Raw genomic sequence first — 20,804 nt, forward strand, 5'->3', positions numbered from 1 at the left:
GCCAATCGATCAGTGCTATTGAATATAAACCGCGGATTAAAAGTCGTGTTTCCGAATGCGAGCTGATTTAATTATGTACGCAACAATCCTTGTCAACTTCCTTAGATCCTTAGTCAGATGTATTATGCGGATGTGCATAAATAACTGAAACGATTTGCTACAATTTTAGCAGTAGTTTTTCGCCAAAACTTCAAAGGCGAATATCTCGAAGTCGGAAGTCAGTCAGTAGGTACTCGCAAAGGGAAAGTGCGACTGCGAGTCCGAGCCCGCGCGACGAATCCAACGGTTCTTGACCTGATTATATCACTAGTAACAGAGATATGGTGTACTTTGGAGGGCAGCGGGTTGGAACAGGGTATCCACAAAAGAAAAGGAAAGGTCTGGACAAGACGCAACACAGTTCAAACATGGGGTGCTATTTCTGCCGATAAATGTAGCACGGTTGATGAAATCCTTTCGAAATAAACAAAAATTCTAGAAGTCTTTATATTTTCCAATCGGGGTTAGTATGTCGCTTTTCTTTTGTGCTGCCCTAGGCTTTATCCAGTTCAGCATAGGCGTAAATGCGGTACATGCGAACGACATGCAGGTTGTAACAGGGGTTATATTTCAGGGTGGGGAAACCTGAACGTTTTATTTAGTTTTGACTATTTCCGTTAACGTCAGATTTTTGTCACTAACTGTATCCACGGATAGTTCAATTTTACTACAATTTCCTTAATAAAAATGGAATTATCTGCTTTTTACCTGAAGATTCAAAAGTGCTGGGATCCCTTCCGCTTCAACTGTTAATCGAAAACAATAGATAGAAATCAAAAGGTGGTTATCTGTTGAAATTTTTTTCAGTCGTCGATTTAAACCTATCTCTACAGTCTATAGCCTTCAGGCAAATAAATCTTACACTCCTTAACAAAATTCAGTTTCTAAAATTTTGCAAAATTAGTACGTGACCACGTTCTCTATTACTAAGAATCCCAAAATTTAAACAAGGAAACTGAATATCAATTTCCTATTCACAAATGAAAATATATAATTTACATATTTGACCCAGTTAGAAAACTTTCGTTATTTAATATTAAACTGAGAAAACTCCTCCTAACCGAGTTCCTACACAAATTTTATTTACAGTGGAAAAATTCTGCTTTTACAATATGAAACAGATACAAAATAATGAGATGGAATCATTGAAGAATATCTCTAATTTTACGGTGCAAACAACTCAAAATTTAATTACTAAAAATCACAATTCCATTGAATATAAAAATACACATTACCTTATTTAAAGATATCTACACTACCATCTAGTCGTCCAACCTTAGAAGTACTGGTTTGGCATCTAATTAGGATTAGGAAATGGAAACTGCCCCCGCTTAATCCGATCTGCAAGTGGATTGGGAGAATATTAATTGCACACCAAAGCGATCTAAGCGGATTTTTAAATGCGTAATCTCCTGAATAAAATCATCCTTCTATGCACACTGAGCAACTGGTTCTGGGTTGAGATGCCATCTTAGATTTTTACAGTTTGTTACAATTGTAAAAATTCGGACGGATTGAAATTTTGATATTGTTGATGGGTGGCTATTTAACCATTTCGACCTCGACTGCAAAATTTTTGACCTGCATCAGCCAGTTCCCCAATTTAAACACTAACTTACTGAGTAGCATCAAAAGTACCAGCAACAAGAGACGTCGCCAAATACCACTTCCTCCGCGTTTACCAGCGAGTATAGGCGTGGTTAGGCAAAGAACTTCTACCATCAGTTTAGGGCTGGAGCATGATCATGCGAGGGGCAGAATCAATCCCCACAACTAGAAATGATGCACCGGATGACATCCTCCAAATTGTCTTGCAAGTGCAGCAACGGAGCTTGCAGCTACAAGAAAGCGGGTCTCCGGTTCTCAGCAATGTGTAAGCACTGCACAGGCCACTACTGCGAAAACGACCCCCCCCCCACTGATTTGAACGAGGAGGACGAATACGACGACGTCATTGACGAAATGTAGCGATCTCAAACGAATATGTGTTATGAGTACATTTTTGTAATAATGTCTTGTGAACGACTTATGATTTTTAATTATACATTATTTTTTCCACGAAAAAAGCCTGGAAGCTGACCTCTCTCGTTACAGAGCTCTTTTATTGCAGCCATCTTGAGAACCGAAGAACATTAGATTCAATGGATGCCGCCCGCCGCGGCATCTTGGTTAGGATCGAGTTGTTGGCGGAGGCCCGCACCCTGACGAGGCTTGTTTTGGCATAAAGACATCATTTGAATATGCTAACACAAAAACATGCACGAGTCAGCCTGGCGATGCATAATCAAAAATACCAAAGCCAAAGGTAACATTACATTTGGTATGGTACTGGCTATGCCCAGTTTGAATTTCATGCAATTCGGTTTATAAATGGCCTAGGTGACAAAAAAGCACTGTGAATCGATTAGACTCAATGTTTGGCATTGCGTATTACATCGCTAAAGCTACGCCTAGCCAAAAGAACCTACCTTACTTTTGACCTACATTGGCAATTCACGAACTCAGATCTACAAATTTGATAGACAATCCACCTGAAAAATTTCATCGTAATCGGTCCATCCGTTCTTTTTTAAATCGATTGACATGAAGATCGGACAGGGGCTTCAAAGTTGGTGATTGCAACCAAGACCCATAATTAGCGGATCGCATTTTTAGCGAATTTTGAAAAATTACGTTCCTTCGAAGCGCCATCTTTCGGTAACGAATTTACATAAAAATATGTTTGAATAGTTAAAAGTGTAGAAAAGCTTTTGCCGTAGGACAGGGTCCTCGAAGTCGAAAACTTGACAAAAAGTTAAATAACTACCTATTCATAAACAACATCCCAAAATTTAATTAACTTTCGACCTGTTCCCACCTAACACTTCTTTTCCCAACCTGTCGACGGGACTATTACACAGTTTATTATTATGAGCATTGATAGTTTCTCGCCGCAACGCGATTTTAGTGACTTGGTCGATTTATAATCACGTAATGCGCACTAACGTTCTTCCTGCGTAAGCATAAAATTCACGTAATCCCAGAAAATCACCTTAATTCTCTCGGCGGCCTATACCAGCGATTCGCGATTTCGAATACCTGCTAAAAATTGATCTCGCGATCTAGAAAAACGTAGGATTCCCGATCGATCGCTAATGGAAAAATCTCTCTACTTTCTTTCTCCCTTACTTGCTTTTCTGATTCGATCACTGCCCAAAATAGGGCTTTATTAATGAAATCGGCCATCTTTGATTATTATTAGCCAATTTGATTCGTTTAAATGCACGAATTACGTTAATCAAGGCGACGGCCTTTTAATATTGCAGATTCATTGATTCGGATTGGGCAGTTTTAGGCACGTATACGCATACTCTCTTATACGCAATACCTAAAACTGCGCAACTCTAAGAAAAGTAAAAAAAATCAACCCCACTAAAAAGCTCCCGTTACGAGGCAGATATTAAATGGCCAAAGCTTTTTATACATTTATACCACGTTCCCTTATAAAGTTCCGAATGAGTCGGTCATACTAATGTGTACTGGTGAACTGGTGTAATAAACTGGTCTAGCTAGAGAGAGAGAGAGTCTGTTATAGAATGAAGCTGATATAATTTACATTAGGTATACCAGCTTCCAATATACAAAATTTAAAAGTTGTCCTATATGGAAAACTGGTATAATCAGGAACGTGAAAAACTATTATTTAGAAGGTCTCGAAAAGTTCATTTAATTCGTTCAATTTTCTCAACTCATTTTTCTCTCTATTTCATGTTGAATAATAGAAACGATTGCGTGCGAACAGAAGTTAATAAAGCGAACTTATGAACTTAGTGGTTTTGCAAAGAACACCTCGTCTTCTAAGTAATTTATAGCAGTCGAGTATCGTACACAAAATGTGCCCAGACTCAAATATTAAGAGTTAATTAAAGTCAATTAAGTCTTGTTCGTGGTGATTTGGAAGGTAATTATGCGATTTATAACAAAACGGACGTAGTATAGGTAATAACAACAGCAGTCAGTGGTCGCAACAATAATAATAACAATAAAGATAATATGGGGTTTACAACAATGTCAATATAATATTCCGGACACTACCACAGGTTAGTTTGTTTGCGTTGAAAGTCGGACATTTATTACCGCTTCGCATTTTTATTATCTTCGATCTTATCTTATTAAAGGCAAACATGACCTGGGAGGACGACCCGCTTTGGATATGTCTGCTGAACATTTAGTACAATATTAGTGACGTTCAAAATAACCACAGAGGCGGATTAATCTCGTTTTAAAATTCAGGTTCGGCGCAGGTTTCGCCACACAAACGCCCACATCCAACATCATCATCATCAACGTACATTTTATATAAGACAGGATGGCTTGTGTAATTGTGTATTATGGAAAATTGAACATTTTAGGAAGATAAAGGGCCGTACGGTGCGCTATAAATAAACGCTTCCTTGAAGTATTTCATGAATAGCGAAGATAATATACAACGTGCTGAAATGTACTAGGCTAAAGTCTGAAAAATTCCTCTTGTACACAAAACTTGCAGTTTGCATTTTCCATATAAAGAGGGGCGTTCGGATTTACCGATTTAACATGGGAGTTGTTATTTTTCGAGTATGTGTATTGGCAATTTCAATGTAAAACGCCCCATTTTCAACTTTCTTACACGCTTTGTGAATTGTTTTATTGAATTTTATGAAGTTGCGCTACCATTTTACATCCCGAGAACAAGTATTAAGTGTCCAATTTTCTATTCCGCTAGCATTTTAGATTTTCCGTAATAGATTCGAGGTTAGAGATATCCCGTAAATTCCTATCCATTTCGTGCTTTCGCTTTGTAACAAGGGAAGTATTAAGCTCCATCCGCAAATAACATCAGTATCTCATTCGTATAGTGTTTAGCTATAAAACGCCACCCATGAAAACCCACGGAAACTCGAACAAGGATTATTTTCGGTGGCGCTTCTCCTGTAATTTATTTACCTGTTTCGTGTATACCTAAAGTAATAAATTTGAATACCTTTAATACTTTGTGGTGGATAAATGATTATTAACGACCTTCAATGTCGTATAGTTTTGGATTCTTAGCTGCCTGTTGTTCTGCACGGCCATTCGATATTCTGCACTATCGATATTTTTAACTCAACATATTCCATTTATTCCATATCGAATTCCATTCGCCTCCGGAAAATTTTCCACAGAATATTTTCCTTGCGAGCATCAATCTTGTCTCGGTGAATAGTCTTCTATCTGAGCACTCGCCTTAGGAGAATTCTCACGATATATTCCTGCTCGGAAAATCTTGCAGATTTTGTACCACGAAATATTGTATTCAGTTTGTTGCTTGGGGGAGTAGGTACTCGCCCTCCAGAATGTTTACCATCCGAAACTTTGGCTTCGGAAAATTCGTCCCCGAAATTCGCCTTCGAAAAATTCACTTTCGAAAATTTGTCCTCCAACAAAACTCGTCTTCGAGTAAATTCATCAGCAAGGGGCGTAAACACTCGACTGAAAATTATCTTAGGTCAACCAACTCCAAAGATTTTTGCCATCCGAGTCTTCGTCGCACAAATCTTCAATGGTACCTTGGAAAACTCGTTGCCGAGAAAGCTCTTCTCGAGGTAAATTGAATGGGAATATTTGAAAAACTATGTCGCTAAATATTCGCCACTTGCACCTGGGAATATTCGATGCCGTAAAGTTATTCTCCTAAATTAATTGCTCAAAAAAACCTTCGGAATATAATTCGCCCAAGAAAATTCGTTCCCTTGATATTTGCTCCCAACAAATTCGCACATGGAAAATTCACCCTCGGTATAATTGCCCAAGTCATCACTCAATCAACTCGTTCCGAAGTATATTCATTTCCTAGAACACGATCCCCAGGGAAAATTTTGTTTCAGGAGCGAATTGACAACACGACTGAAAACCTGTCCCGCCAAACCTGATCCGGCGTCAAAAACCTGATCACCACTCCACTTGTCCGTCGGCAATCAGGCGCCTGATCGGAACCCGGTAGTGTGAAGACTCCTATTCACAACAGTGCACTACTGCTCATCAGTTTTTCATCAAATCCGGAACCTGACCCGTCAAACCTGATAGTGTGAAAGGTGTCTTAGAGTTCATTCTTATACAGGCTGATCCAAATTGGAGGGCCACCATGGAGATCTAGGAAACTGTAAGAGAAAGGTAGGTAGGTAGTTTAAATTTGGCAATTTTGATGTGTCATAAAATACCGTTTTGAAATTGAAAAAATTCCTACACTTTGGAAGATATCCTGAAAAAAGCGAAATTTTGAAAAATATATTTCAAAAATGTAAATATCACTATTTTTTAATAGGAAATGGTGGTATTAATTCGTAAAAACGCAAGAAACTACGAATATACACTACCCAAGACAAAGTTTGCCGTGCAAAAAAGAAGATATTTGTACAAAATTGAAAAAAATAGACTTAAACAGACTTAAAATTTAAAACTAGCATCTTGTAGAGAGAAACAAATGTCCATAATAATGTATTTTGAAATATCTTTCTAAATAATTTCGGTAAAAAATAAAAACGATTTTGCCAAATTTCGTATTTTTCAGGGTATCTCCGAAAGTAGTTTTTAGTAGGATTTTTTTTTAGTTTCAAAACGGCATTTTGTTAGGTATCAAAGTGCGCCAAATTTAAACCCCATGGATAGTCGCGTCAATAAATATATAAAAGAAGCACATCTTCGGAAGTCCTCAAGAACTGCTCCGATTTTGTTGATTATTTTTTTTTTGTTATTATTTAAAATCAGAAGCCTTTCGGTGGGGGGAAGTAATTCTTTCTGTTATTTGAACTCTCTTTATGTATTGCCGTCAGAGCGGCCCCCCTCGAAATATTCACATCCGTTCAAAATCAATAACACTCTTTTCCTGAATGTTGGCTCACGACAAATTCCTCTTCCAAAATGTACAGAGTGAGTCAACGATTGCGCGGAGTAACTTAATGCCTTGAAGATAAGATTTTTCGATAGAATGCTTTTGTATTATGATATGGTTGAATATTCTCCACATTTTAAAAATATTTGGAAAGATACAGGGTGGGCCCACAAAGTAGGGCGCCAAAATGGTACATTTTTTTAAATAGAACCCACTGTATTTGAATGCATTTTTGAATTCTACGTGTAATTGTACGTCTTTTTTTTAATGGTTAATATCCGAAAAGCTAGTAGTTTTAAAGATAATTCGGTTTTTAAGAAAAATTGGGCATTTGCAAGCGTCAGTACCTATATTGTCAAAATTATTACTTAAATTTTGATTCCAGGTTTTTGTGTCTTTTATCCTTGGTTAAGTAAAAGTCAAATAAATAGATCTACTATAAAACATTAAAAAAATAGCTTACAGGGTGTTTTTTTTCTAGATCCAAAGTTACAAAACTTCATATTAAAAAATCTCATTTTTTTTTAAATGGAACACCCTGTATATTTTTTAGTCATCTTTTAGCTCCTCCAAAAACCTTCAACTTTTGATAATAATGTCCTATACTTATCTCTGATAGTTTTCGAAAAAAAGTTTTTCTGGTTTTTATATTCTAATCTTAAATAAGTTATATGTAATTTACATAATAGTGAGGTGGCCATGCAAAAAAAGGCAATTTTTATCTGCCTCGTTCAAAGCTAAAATCATATTTATTAATTCATTTTTCTAATAATTCATTTAAGTCTATAAAAACTGGAGAATAAATTTGATAGTCAAAACATAAGCAAAGATCTTGGTTTTTCTACTTTTTATATTTTAATCTGAAATAAGTTCTAATTTACATAATAACGAGGTGAATATGAAAAAAAAATGAAACTAATATCACTGACTGGATGACATTAGGAGTTATATTAAATTTGCTTTGTAGTCAAATGTTTTTACTTATTCTCCAGTTTTTGGACTTAAAATAAATTGTTTGAAAAATAAATTAATCGATATGATTTTCGTCTGGGACGAGATAGATAAAAATTTATTTATGTAAATTATTTATAACTTATTTAAGATTAGAATATAAAAACCAGGAAAACCAAGATATTTCGAAAACTATCAGGTATAGGACATTATCAAAAGTTGAAGGTTTTTGGAGGAGCTAAATGATGACAGAAAAATATACAGGGTGTTCCATTTAAAAAAAGTGAGATTTCTTAATATGAAGTTTTGCAACTTTGGACCTACCAAAAAAAACACTCTGTAAGCTATATTTTTAATGTTTCATAGTAGATGTATTTATTTGACGTTTACTTAACCCAGGATAAAAGATATAAAACCTAGAATCAAAATTTAAGTAATAATTTTGACAATATATACTGATGCTTGCAATTGCAAATGCCCAATTTTTCTTACAAATCGAATTATCTTTAAAACTACTAATTTTTCGGATATTAACCATATGATAAAAAAACGTACAATTACACGTAGAATTAAAAAATGCATTCAAATACGGGGGGTTCTATTTAAAAAAATGTACCATTTGGGCGCCTTACTTTGTGGGCGCACCCTGTATAATTCCAAATATTTTTAAAATGTGGAGAATATTTAACCATATCATAATACAAAAGCACTCTATCGAAAAATCTTGTCTTCAAGGCATTAAGTTACTCCGCGCAATCGTTGAGTCACCCTGTACACCTCGGAAAAATGTTTCTCCGGGATATTCCATTTTCTGCCAATTTGGATCAGCCGGTGTGGCCTTTGCGACAATCGCCCTTCAAAATTCCACTTCGAAAATTTCCGTCTGAAATACTCAAATTTATCCAGGAAAGTCGCCGCTGATGGAAAATTCACAAGCACAACAATAATTTTATGTGGTATATACATCGATGTACCGCCCAGATTTCGCTACCAGATCTCTTGCTCCCGATAAAAGATTCCTGGAATATTCGACGTGGAAAGATTTGCCTCCGTCAGATTCCTAACTGGCAAGATCGGATTCGAAATATTCGCTCGGGGAGTAATCGCACAAAGAAAATTCGCATTCGGAAATGTCACTCTCCTAAAAAAATCACTTTAGGGCGAAAACGCCTTTCAAGTAAATGAAAAATATGAACCACTAACCGTAAACATTTTTCCCTTCTGTTGGATATATTATGATGTATATTTATTAAACAAATATAGGATACATTAATGTAATTAGGAAAAAGAATACAAAATTGACGTTAAGGTATACAGGGTATTTAAATGCCAACCTTAAGTCAATTTTTTTACTGTGCCACTGCGTTCTACGTAAAAATATCCAAAATAAGGAGTTTTTACCTTTTTTCTATCTTACATAAGTATAGTAGGTAAGATATGATAACATCCTAAAAAGTCTAATTTTTCGTGTTCACTCTGTATCTCAGAAACTAGCGTAGATTCTGTCTGTGGTATTAATAGTTTCACAAAAAAGTCCCACAGGGTCGCGAAGTCTCTATCTTAAAAAACAGCGGAGACTGAACCAAAATAGGGCACACCTGCACATTATAACAGCTCGTTTAAAACCGTGTTATTCACAACGGCGGAACTTGGATTGGAAATGATATTTCCACATTTAAAAACAATAAAGCAATATTTCATAAACGTTTAGTGGTGCTTTGTATACGTTTCCTCTTGGAAACATAATCTTTCTGATACCACAATATAAAGCGCTTACAAATCGAATTTATACATTATTTAAGAAAAAGACACATTTCAAACGTCTACATTGAAGTCGTTAACAGAATACGGCAGCTATTGGTACACGATCATTTCCATTCAGCAGCCGCATTTGCCGCTCATGACAGGGTTGTAAAACGGTTTTAAAGTCCCTCAAATCTTTTTACATGTAACATTCGCCATCTTTAAGGATTTGAGTTCCTGATCTATATTTGATACGTTCGGTAACTTTTTTTGTACGACTCGCGACGTATGCTCTCTGAAAATGGATTTGCTACAATGTCTGAGGTAGTTTTGCGATCTAGATTTCAGAAGACGGAAACAAAATAGAGATTTTTGTAGGCGGCAATTGATGGGGATGATTTCGCGTGTTAGACGAAAAGAGAAACGATTGGTTATCAGTTAGGCATTGCCAAAAGGTAACAGTCGTTTGCGACGGAGAATATGGTGGATCAACCCTCATATATTCTGCATAATATGGTTTCCGGCCTTTGCGTACATACAGTTTGGTAATGAAAGTAATTCTATTAGGTCTCGAAATACCGCATCCTGAAACGGCAAGAAGAGCAATGGCGTTTTGCATCCATAATGTTGTGACAATTAATATCTAAATAATCGAATCGTATAACTAGTTATTCGCTTCCTCTTTTTAGTGTTTCGGTTGTTCAATTCAATCAAGACCTTATTTTTCACCGATCTTGATGTATTTGGTTATAATATGTATCACGACTTAGTTACACCAACAAGGATTGAAGACCCCACTTGCATAAAATACCTACCCACGGTTAGTTCAGTAAGAAAAAATGTTTTTATACCCCTTACCTTGCGGGGAAGTTTGACATCTTAAAATCTGCAATTTAAAACCTAATGTTCTGGTTATATTGAACTAATAAATACGTACCTATATGACTTTAGTTGATTGAGTATATTAATAACAACAATTGCGAAATTGTGTCAAATGTAAGTGTTGTAAATGTAAATTCACTAAACAATAAAAATTATTATTTTTCACAACGATTACACCTTATGGCTAACAAAGTTGAACCCATTCACATGGAAATTCTCATTTAAAATGTCGTTGGTCATTTGGAAAATTTACTAAAACAATTTTCAAGTCAAGAATGAGCGTAAATGACACATGACGCATAGGTCCCTAACCTAGGAAGCTCGTCTTTTATGAAACAGCGACTGGTAGCAACCAAAGACAGCATCACGGACCAGCTATCCCGGCTGGCTGTTTTATCGTGGCTTGCACGGTGTTAAACGGGGGCGACATGCGTTCGATGAGCGCCAACCATGTCAATATACCATGCACGAACCTGGAGAGCTCAGGATGGTACGGGGGGGGAGGGGGGGTGTCTCAGGTTTACAGTCCAGACCAAAAGGAGACAACTTCAGCAAATAACCTAAATCCAAAGCGACCGGGCGCAGGGGGCGCCGGGAGTACCAGGTGGTACTGGAGAGCCTAATAAACTCTTCGGGGAACCGCGCCGGATGAAATAGGAACCAGGGGGCTATAGACAACCTGGCCTCCACTACTAGAGTGCTCTAACCGAGGCTGCACTGAAGATCGGGAATGCAAAAGCGACACCGGTCTGATGGTAGTGCACCCAAGGGAAGTAGCTCGAAAAAGGCAAAAACTAGGATCGTAAAGGATACCAGAACCCTTAGCGAAGCTATAGCTTATTGAGCGACACATAAGGGATGAGGTGCTGGGGACCGAACACATCAGTAAACACCAATTATCAACCAGGAAAGTCCTGTGAGCTGGCCAGTAGCTATATACAGAGTTGTTGATGTAGCGGTAGGGGTGTTTTTAGACAGAGAGCGGGCGTTTGAGAATATATTCGAGAATAGCACTCTATAATCGATTAAAACCGCTATGCAAAGCAAGGGAGTTACATTCTACCGTGTGTAGATGGATACATACCATGCTGAAACGTAGGAATATCACAGCCCCGCTTAACAACGACAATGTAGTGGTTCGGGATGCACGAGGGTAACCCGCAGGAGCGAGTTTGGTGGTGGTGGACAGACTGCTGAGGAGATTAAGAGAAGCGGGCTACACCATAGTTTCCTGTTTTGTGGTACGTGGCAGATTTGAGGAGATCGTATCAGTTGTGATGCAGGGAATCTAGTGGAAACATGGTGCGAAGAAGAAAGCTTGCCTGTTAACCCGACCCGACCGACTGTAGCTGTGTAGCTCAGTGGTACAACGTTGGACAACTTAGCCGGAGGTCGGTTGTTCGAACTTGTGCTGGGGTAAGAATTTTTTTAAAATACCGGAGCAGTATAGAACAACTTAAGACTTCTGCAAGGGCACCTCTAAAAATCATTAACTGCGGGTCACTTTGTAATTGGGCGAAAGCCTGTTGAGGGCCCAGAACAAGAGGGACAATAAATAAATAAAACTCACCAAAATCTAACCTACCTCCCTTCTCACGTAGAAAAGTGCCGATAAAGATAAGGGGAATTTCAATGTACGGCACCAAGCTACAGGAAGTGAGAGAAGGTAAATTGGGCATGAAGGCCTGAAGGTTGACGTCGTAGATGGGCACCTTCTGGTTGTTTGAATTCTGTCACCCTCCTCTGCAATCAGTCTCCTCGGATGGACTCCAGTAACATGATTTGTATTTAAAACGTCATGCTCCTTAGTTAAATTTTGAAAACAACGCTAGCGATTGAACAATTCGTGTCCTTTAACCGTTTTTCCTCTCAGATTTAGTAGTTCGTAAACCCTTTTAAAAATTGCACGTTACTGTGATCTCACTTTTAGGAAACTTTCCACCAGATATATTTACACGTAAAATGGTGACGCAATTTCTTCCGCTCTGAGCGATACTGTTAACTGGTAATAGACCGAATATGCACTTGGTTGGTTTACACTTTGACTAGATACTATTGCCCCAAACGACAATAATTTTAGACACCTTTTAAAATATTTTGTAATGTTTTAAATTGTGCGTGTTCAAAACCTGCGATTAGCATGCGAGCTTCGCAACGACTTATTAAAATTTACCGTCTGGCTTCGGTCAAAGTACGTTCCCTCTATTCTAAATTTAAACTTACAACAAATTACACCTACGTTTACAAAACCTAATATACATTATATACAGCAGATTACAAAATTTTATTACTTTACGCCCAGGCCAAAAAGTATTATGTGTAAATGAAAATATTCACACTCATTACACTGCTTAACTATTAAAAGAGAATCTTACCAAAAGGAAAATGTTTAGTTACAGACTGCAAATCAGCGATTGCAGCATTTGCATTAGGCTCGTATATAGTAGATTCAGGACTAGTTCTTGAATGCACAAAAGTGATAAATGCACTAGGAAAATGTCACACCGTCACACTAGTGTGGGCACCTGGGCACGCGGGCAACCAGGTGGCAGGCGAACTTGCGAAAGTGGCAAGCGCGAAACCATCCGGAAACGTCCTGTGGGATTACATACTAAGGACAATGAAGACATTGGTCAAAAATTCTAGGACAAAAGCACTCTAAGATCTTTCTGGAAACCCCAAACGGGGAATTAGCATCGTCCATCTTAAAGCTAAGTAGGATGAATACAAACTATCGACAGAAATCGTCACAGGCCACTGTCGTTTGAACAAACACCTGCACAAAATGGGACTGACTGACAGCCCGTTATGTAGGGGTTGAGGTGAGGCAGAAGAAACACCACACCTCGTCATGTGCCACAAAAGCAAGGGAACGCTTACTTGAAAATGAAAAACATACACAGGGGGAAGTAATGGGGGTTCGTCCTACCAACATCCTGGACTTTGTTAAAGATACAGGTATTCTTGGAGTGTAGGCAATACCGTGGACACAATAGACCTAAAGGTCGCAGAAACCGACTGGGACCACCCCAAGCACCACTCCTAGCACAATACTAATAAAATCAGTCAATATGGTATTTCAAGTAAAGGAGAGTTCACCCCCTTGATATGAAACCCTGTTATAAATGGTTAGCCAGGAAGATCATAAACACAGTATTTTCCCATAAAAATCCGTGATAACAGATCGTGGAGTAGGCCTACCTGGGAAACCACGTTAAAAAAAACGCGCCAAGTATACCTACTACCTCACCGGCGTTGTGGAAATATGTAGAATGTAACTCCTTCAAAAGGCAATATCTTAGGAATGGTGGTTCTTAAAGAAAAACGTATAAGGATAATTTTTGTCTGAGCGACATGTTTAACTTCTTTAGCACACATGGGATCTATGGGGACTTTTGGTATTTTATTTATACTGGTGTACCCAAGGTCAATACCAAAATTCAGCTCTGTCGGAGTTTTTGTTATTTGGAATGTCTATTTTGACCGGACTAATATCCAGATTATCCACGTTCAAGAATGAAATTGTAAAAAAGACTTAAACGTCAACTTCTTGTACGTATTTACTCTAGCATAGTGCCCAATAATCGGGTGTAATTCGCTTCTGGTCAAGCTCAATATCTAACCAACGATACCGTCATGCAAGGATGTATTTATTTTATTGCTGTACTTCATTTTCAGTGCGTAAACACTTACTTTCCTGTACATTTATATTTCGCACATATTATTAAACAACAGTAAACTTAAGAGCCTAATTTCAAGGGGAAATGTTATGATTCGACTGTTGGCACGTAAACCAAATTATTATGATTGTAACGCCATTCCCGACCAACACTTTCTACAGAGCGTTATGCGCAACTTCAAAGTAGGTACTACCCAATTATCCATGGTACAAGATTGAGATTTACACCCAAACATAATCTCAAGTGGCATTTTCATTTTACTTATAGAAAAACACGTGTTTTGTAAAATAAAATTAAAAAAACAGGCGAAATTGCTCGGTTTGGTCGAGGTTACCCTCTAACGGGAGGAAAATAAATGGCCTGTCATTATTAACGTAACACCATTAAGTTTCTAACAAAGCATTACACAAAAATAGAATGGAGCATACGAAATATAATTATTGTACAAAAACGCTTACCTACACCAGAAAGGCCGTTTATCAATCCTAAAGACATACCAATCACATTTCCAAACATTGCAGAAATGCACGTCGCCGACGTGTCATCCATCATCCAGTTTAAATCCCGCAATTACGGCGTCGGCATTGACTTAAAACCCCTCATGTGTAGATGTTGACGTCGGTAGCTAATGAGGGGATTTCCTGTACCGTAATTGGTTTCGAATGAAGCTTTATACAAAAATTCTGTTTTATTTTTCGAAATCTACGAAATTATCAGTTTCAGCAGCCTAGGATAATTTAATAAAACTCGCAATTAATCATATAACATCCCCATTCTCATATAGGAGTTGTGGAGTAAATGCTACATACAAAGTTTCGATAAACTTTTGCGATATAAACGCATCTGATTAATGAGTTACAAGAATTCCTTGTCAGTGATTTTGAGAACTTATTTTTAGTAATGATTAATAACTGTTTTAGTACCTAATTAAAAGGAAGTAAAACGTCGTCGCAGAGGGCATTTTGTTGCCTAAGCAAAGTCGTGAGCTTCTGGGGATTTGAATTTACTTTGAAATTTAATTTTCAGTAAATTGCGTAATTAGAAGGGATTTATTTTAAATCCGATGGCACAAATAATAAAAGCGAGTACACTACTCAGGAAACCTTATTAAAAATACTCGCGCTGAAAGAATTTCCTTCGAGGTTATAAAATGGCGAAATTGTTTTGCAAATGCGGCATTATTTACTCTCCTCTGTGCCATTCTTACATTCCAAATAATGTTGCAAATCCCAAATGAAATGCATTTTCCACTGTAATTCCCACGTCGCTGCTTTTTAAATATTGTCTCTGTGATACGAGCGTCTCTCATCCCATTGGAATACAAAATACGCGCGCATATACAGCCTGCAATTCCACGTGAGATTACGACGGTAATTGTAACTTAAGCAAGGTAACAACTCAACCGAACAGTTTACGTTCAACACGCAAAGCTCGCATTGGAAAAACGGGTACAATTAATAGATACCTGGGGAGTTCAAATTCCAATCTGTAAAGGAATAAATAGCGATGATGCTCCATTTCAACGGCTGATATAAATCATCTCATAAATGGCATTTACTGTGGAAATGTGTGAATTCGGAATTGTGAATAATGACATTTTTGACAGTTCTAATTCCTCCAAAAACTGTTGTAATGGTAGATCTTAATTTGTATTTATTTTTTTTTTCTTAGAAAGTAGTCACTTCGGAGGCTTGGTGATTTCAAAATTTGAGTAAAGGAAGGTTCATAGTACAGTTAGCAATCATATTTTTGTTCTGCGTCGTTAAGTTCTATAGTGTGGTGCTCATAATGTGTTTCGGAACTCTTCGTTTCCAGTCAGTCGGAGATAATAAGGAGGTAAGGATTCTGATGTAAAGATAGCTGACATAAAATTGCGTTCCTATGCAATTATTGTCCACATTGTCTGAATTGCAATTCAGCAAAAAATTTCGTGCGTAGGTAGTCAGGTTACAGTTTAAAGCTCGTGCACTTCGAGCCTAACGCCAACAAAATTTGCTTTTGAAAACATTGTTCTATTAATTACTAGACGCATTTTGAAAAATGCATTAATTAATTAAATAAGAATGGGTAGGGATTATTCCGGAGATTTTTTTGAAGGTATGCGGGTCTGAGTTACCAGAGCAAGAAGGGGGTAGTAAACTATTATTCTATATTGTTACTTCAGCTTGTCATTACTGTCAAATAGACTATTAGTACCTACCTTAGATTAAATTCGGATTGGTGCGCGAGACATTACAATGCAAAAGACAAAACACTGGCGACAAGATTCCGAGGGGGCAATCACTTCAATATCACACTGCAATAATATTGCACAATATTGTGCACATTGCACAGCTATTGCACAAATTGCACTACCATTGCATACACTGCAATACTATTGCACACTTTGCACTACTATTGCACACATTGCATCATTATTTCACTGATATTGCACATTTGTTTTTCCACACGTTTTTCCATATCGCACAGGCCACATAAAAAGGCAAGACATTTGAGAAAAAGAACTTTTTTTTTTTTTTTAATTTGTGTGTATACTAGATCAACAACTACAGCTGTTATACATGGCAGTGATAAACATTAACTTATCACACTTACAAAATATCGACTAGGTTCAATATGACCTCTAGAGTAAATAGGGATACAATTACAATACAATTGCAATAAAATCACTGTATTAATACATTATGTCAATCACTTTCACTTAATAGGTCCTGCGGTAGCTTTCTTTTAAGTCTTTTGTGAATATTTTTCTTTCCGAGAGAGTAATAGATGGCACCAGGACACAAAGTGAGGTTGCTATGAAACTTCTTGGTAACCTTTTTAATATATGAGTGAATTTCTGGGACATTTAAGTCCGAGTGAATATCGCGGTTTCTCACAAACCATGGGGCGTTAGTGGCAATTCTTAATATCTTGTTTTGAAATCGTTGAATTTTATTTACATTGCTAGTCCTCGCATTTCCCCAAACTTGACACGCATAAAGTATTTGTGGTCGAATTAGCGACGTATATAACAGCATCGCGCTCGCTATTTTAAGAGAGGATTTTCGATTTAGAAGCGGGTATAATTTCATGAGTCGAATTTTACACATACGTCTTTGGGCGACCACGTTATTTCATTAGAGTTTATGATGATAGGGTGGTTCTCAAGAGGCATATTTCGTTTCAGCGTAAAAATTTTTGCTTCACATTTAGAATGGTTTATCGTGATATTCCATTTTTTGAACCACTTATCTATTGTATTTATAGCGGTTTGGAGTTTTACCTAACTCCATATTTGAGAAAGTACCTTGTGGAAAGTTTCCATAATGACGGATATATAATAAAGCCGAGCCTACATGTCTACAGCGTTTTATTACAAGTAACTTTTCCACGTTTTGTCATTTTAGCAAACACAGTATTTTCAAAAACCGTCAGAAAACGTATGCCTCATTCCACTATCAATACATAGTTTCTTTAATTTTTAATTGTTGGCTCTTGACAAGTTGACAGCAAAAGTTCAGTACCTTTTTTACCGCCTGCAAGATAGGAAGGGGTAGTGCAATAGGGTAAAAAATTACTTTTTTCATGGAAAATGTCTGTAGATATGTCTGTCTGTACTCACATTTCGGCTGAACCGATTGGAAGTGACTCAGTTGTAGAGAAAATTCAAACAGCAGGTAAATTACCTAAATAAACTGGTACATATCTTAAACCCCGCTATCTAATCTTTTTTAAAGAAATAGGACTCCTTTTAAAATCTAATACTTTGAACTTACCTCGTAATAAAGGCCAATAGCCTCAGCAGTTGACGCCTAAGGAGGGGTTTTAGTGGGTATACCCAATATCCGGGGGAGTCCCACACTTTGTGCGTAATTGCATTTCCCCTCCTAAGAAAAAAAGTAAAAAATAAAAATAATGGTAAATAATTGTATAAAATAAAATAAATATAAAATAACAGTTGCCAGAAATTTAGCTATGAACGAAAAATTAAATAAAAGCATTAACATTCTTTAAAAACATGGATAATTCGACAATTAAAAATTCGGCTTATATTCGAAAAGCTACATGGACGGCACCTATTATTATATTTAGCCCGATTTTTATGAACAGCCTTTAATTAAAAAAAACTAGAAATACTCTGTGTGACATCCTACATCCGCGATCTGAAGAAATGCTGTTATAAAAAATTTAAAAAATTTTTAATCGAACCCGAACCGCCCTCTGGGCAGATGACGATGTTTAGACCATCGACGACATTACTAGAAATACCAGCCCCTATGAAAGCATTAGTCAGACGAAATGTAGAAATGCTAAATATATAAAATTAAAAAAATCTGCATGAACCGGGAATCGAACTCGGGCCGATCGCTTGGTAGCTACAACGATTAGACGAAGGACGACGGCAACGACTAGCATCAGAGAACTAATGACAGAAACCGTTAAATCAACGGTTCAAGGATTTAAAATGTGCACATTGTCATTGTATCACGAATTACTGTACCCGGCGCGTAAGAAGGCGAAAGATCACGTATCCCCACTATTCATATTTTATTGATTGCACATATTGGTTCGCTACAGATCCGGTTGGATCCTCCTGCAAACTCTAATTAATCATCTGCTCATAGTCCGCCGTGTCTGCTATTATGTAACATAAAAATGAATGTTTTTCTGTCTGTCTGTCTGTCTGTCTGTCTGTCTGTCTGTCCGTCTGTCTGTCTGTCTGTCTCTTATGCGTGTCTAAACCGTTCATCCGATTGCGATGAAACTTTGGGGAATAGTTGGGCGTATGCCCGCAGAAGTTTTTGAGTAAACACTATCCTAAATTCCCACGCAGACGGGAACAGAAAAAATATTTTATGTTTTACAGTAGGAAAGAGACTTGACATTTGGAACGTATATGTTTCTTCGAAGGCGCGAGGGTGTACTCCGCAAGAACTTCCTCTCAAAGGCTAGCTACTAGCAATAAATAAACCTAGTATTTCAGGTGTTACCTAACGCAGTTTAAAAGTCCACGTCAAATTTTAAGCGTTTTCGAGTATACATTGCACAAATGTTGCACACAATGCACAAATGTTGCACACATTGCACAAATATTGTACAAACATTGCAATATTACCCACCCACCTATTGCACACCGTGATTACCCCACCGCAAGGTCCTGAAAAGTATCTTCATTTAAAGATAATAAGAGAATTTGAGGTTTCAAAAACAATTTGATATAGTGTAACAAACATCAGGTTCAAGGGTTCGTACTGGACTGAATAATCGCCACTAAATGATAAATGTGTAAGATCAAGAGTTATAAATTAAATGCACAAGACTCAAGAATCCAAGATCAAGATCCAAGATTCAAAAGTCAAGACAAAATACGTTACACACAGAAGGCTCGAGAGTAAAAAATTAGAGATCACGATTCAAAAGTAGAACTCAAAGACCTAAACTTTCAAGGTTCATTAATGATCTTATAACTCTCAAAATTCAATAGAGTATCAATTGAGGAATGACGACCAAGACTCAAGATTTAATATTCGAGAGTAAAATATTAATTGAAATATAGGGCTCAATACACAAGGTTTACGACCCAAGGTTATATAATATGGACATTGAAAGGTTGCGACTTTTGGGCCCGGCGTCAAACACAAATCAATGCAGAATTCTACAGTCAGAGTTTAATACTCAATATATTAATTTTTACTCACAACATAAGCCTCAATGATCCAGTAGCAAAACTTACTAACTTAAAAGTCAGAACTAAAACTCAAAATTCCAAGATTAAAAACCCGACACGAAACGATCAAGACTTAACGCTAAAAGGAGGAGAATCGCTCACTACCCAAGGCCTAAGTTCCAAAGCACAAGACCCAAGGACCCAATGATCAAGACCTAATCGTGAAGGATGCAGATTATGCCCCAGAGTTTATAAGCAAAATTGGTTCATAATTCAGAAAACAAGGTTCACTACTCAAGATTTTTATACTTAAACTTTAAGACGCAAAATCATACATTCAAAACACAAGTCTCAAGTTTTAACAATCAGAAGCATCATTTAATTTTTGAAACTCCATTTGAAACCCTACAGTAATGCCTCGTAACTTAAAGATTCCAACAAATTCAAAATTTGAGCAATAATTAGGGCTTCAAAATCCAAAGAATAGCCTCACGGATCAAGAATCAATTTTAAACATGAGTTACGGATTAGGGTTCAGGCATTCAGGGTAAGTACATTAACCAGGGATGAAAAATGATAACAATAACAAAAATCCGATACAAATGAATACCGAACGATCCTCGAGATCTTCACGCATACATCATTTTTACAATATACCTTAAGGGGTTGATTCTATCCCACCAGATCAGCATAGCTTGTAAAACAAATTTTTTGAATCGGCATTAGTTTTAATTTTATTCGAGTTACCTACATACAACATTTCATTTAAATATCTTAACAAATAGTCCAGTAAAAATAGGCAAATACAGAGGGTTTTGATGCAAAAAGTCAAGGAGTTTTGAAATTTGATAGATGTCCTGAAGTTTTTTAATCGGATAAATATTTTACGAGCCACAGCCGAACTCAGGAAATTTTTTTAATTCGCTTTCGCTCTTTCTAGATCCGAAACAAATGAACATCTGCCGCCCAT

This window comes from Photinus pyralis, unplaced genomic scaffold (genome assembly GCF_008802855.1).
Source record: "Photinus pyralis isolate 1611_PpyrPB1 unplaced genomic scaffold, Ppyr1.3 Ppyr1.4_LG6, whole genome shotgun sequence".
NCBI classification, from domain to species: domain Eukaryota; kingdom Metazoa; phylum Arthropoda; class Insecta; order Coleoptera; family Lampyridae; genus Photinus; species Photinus pyralis.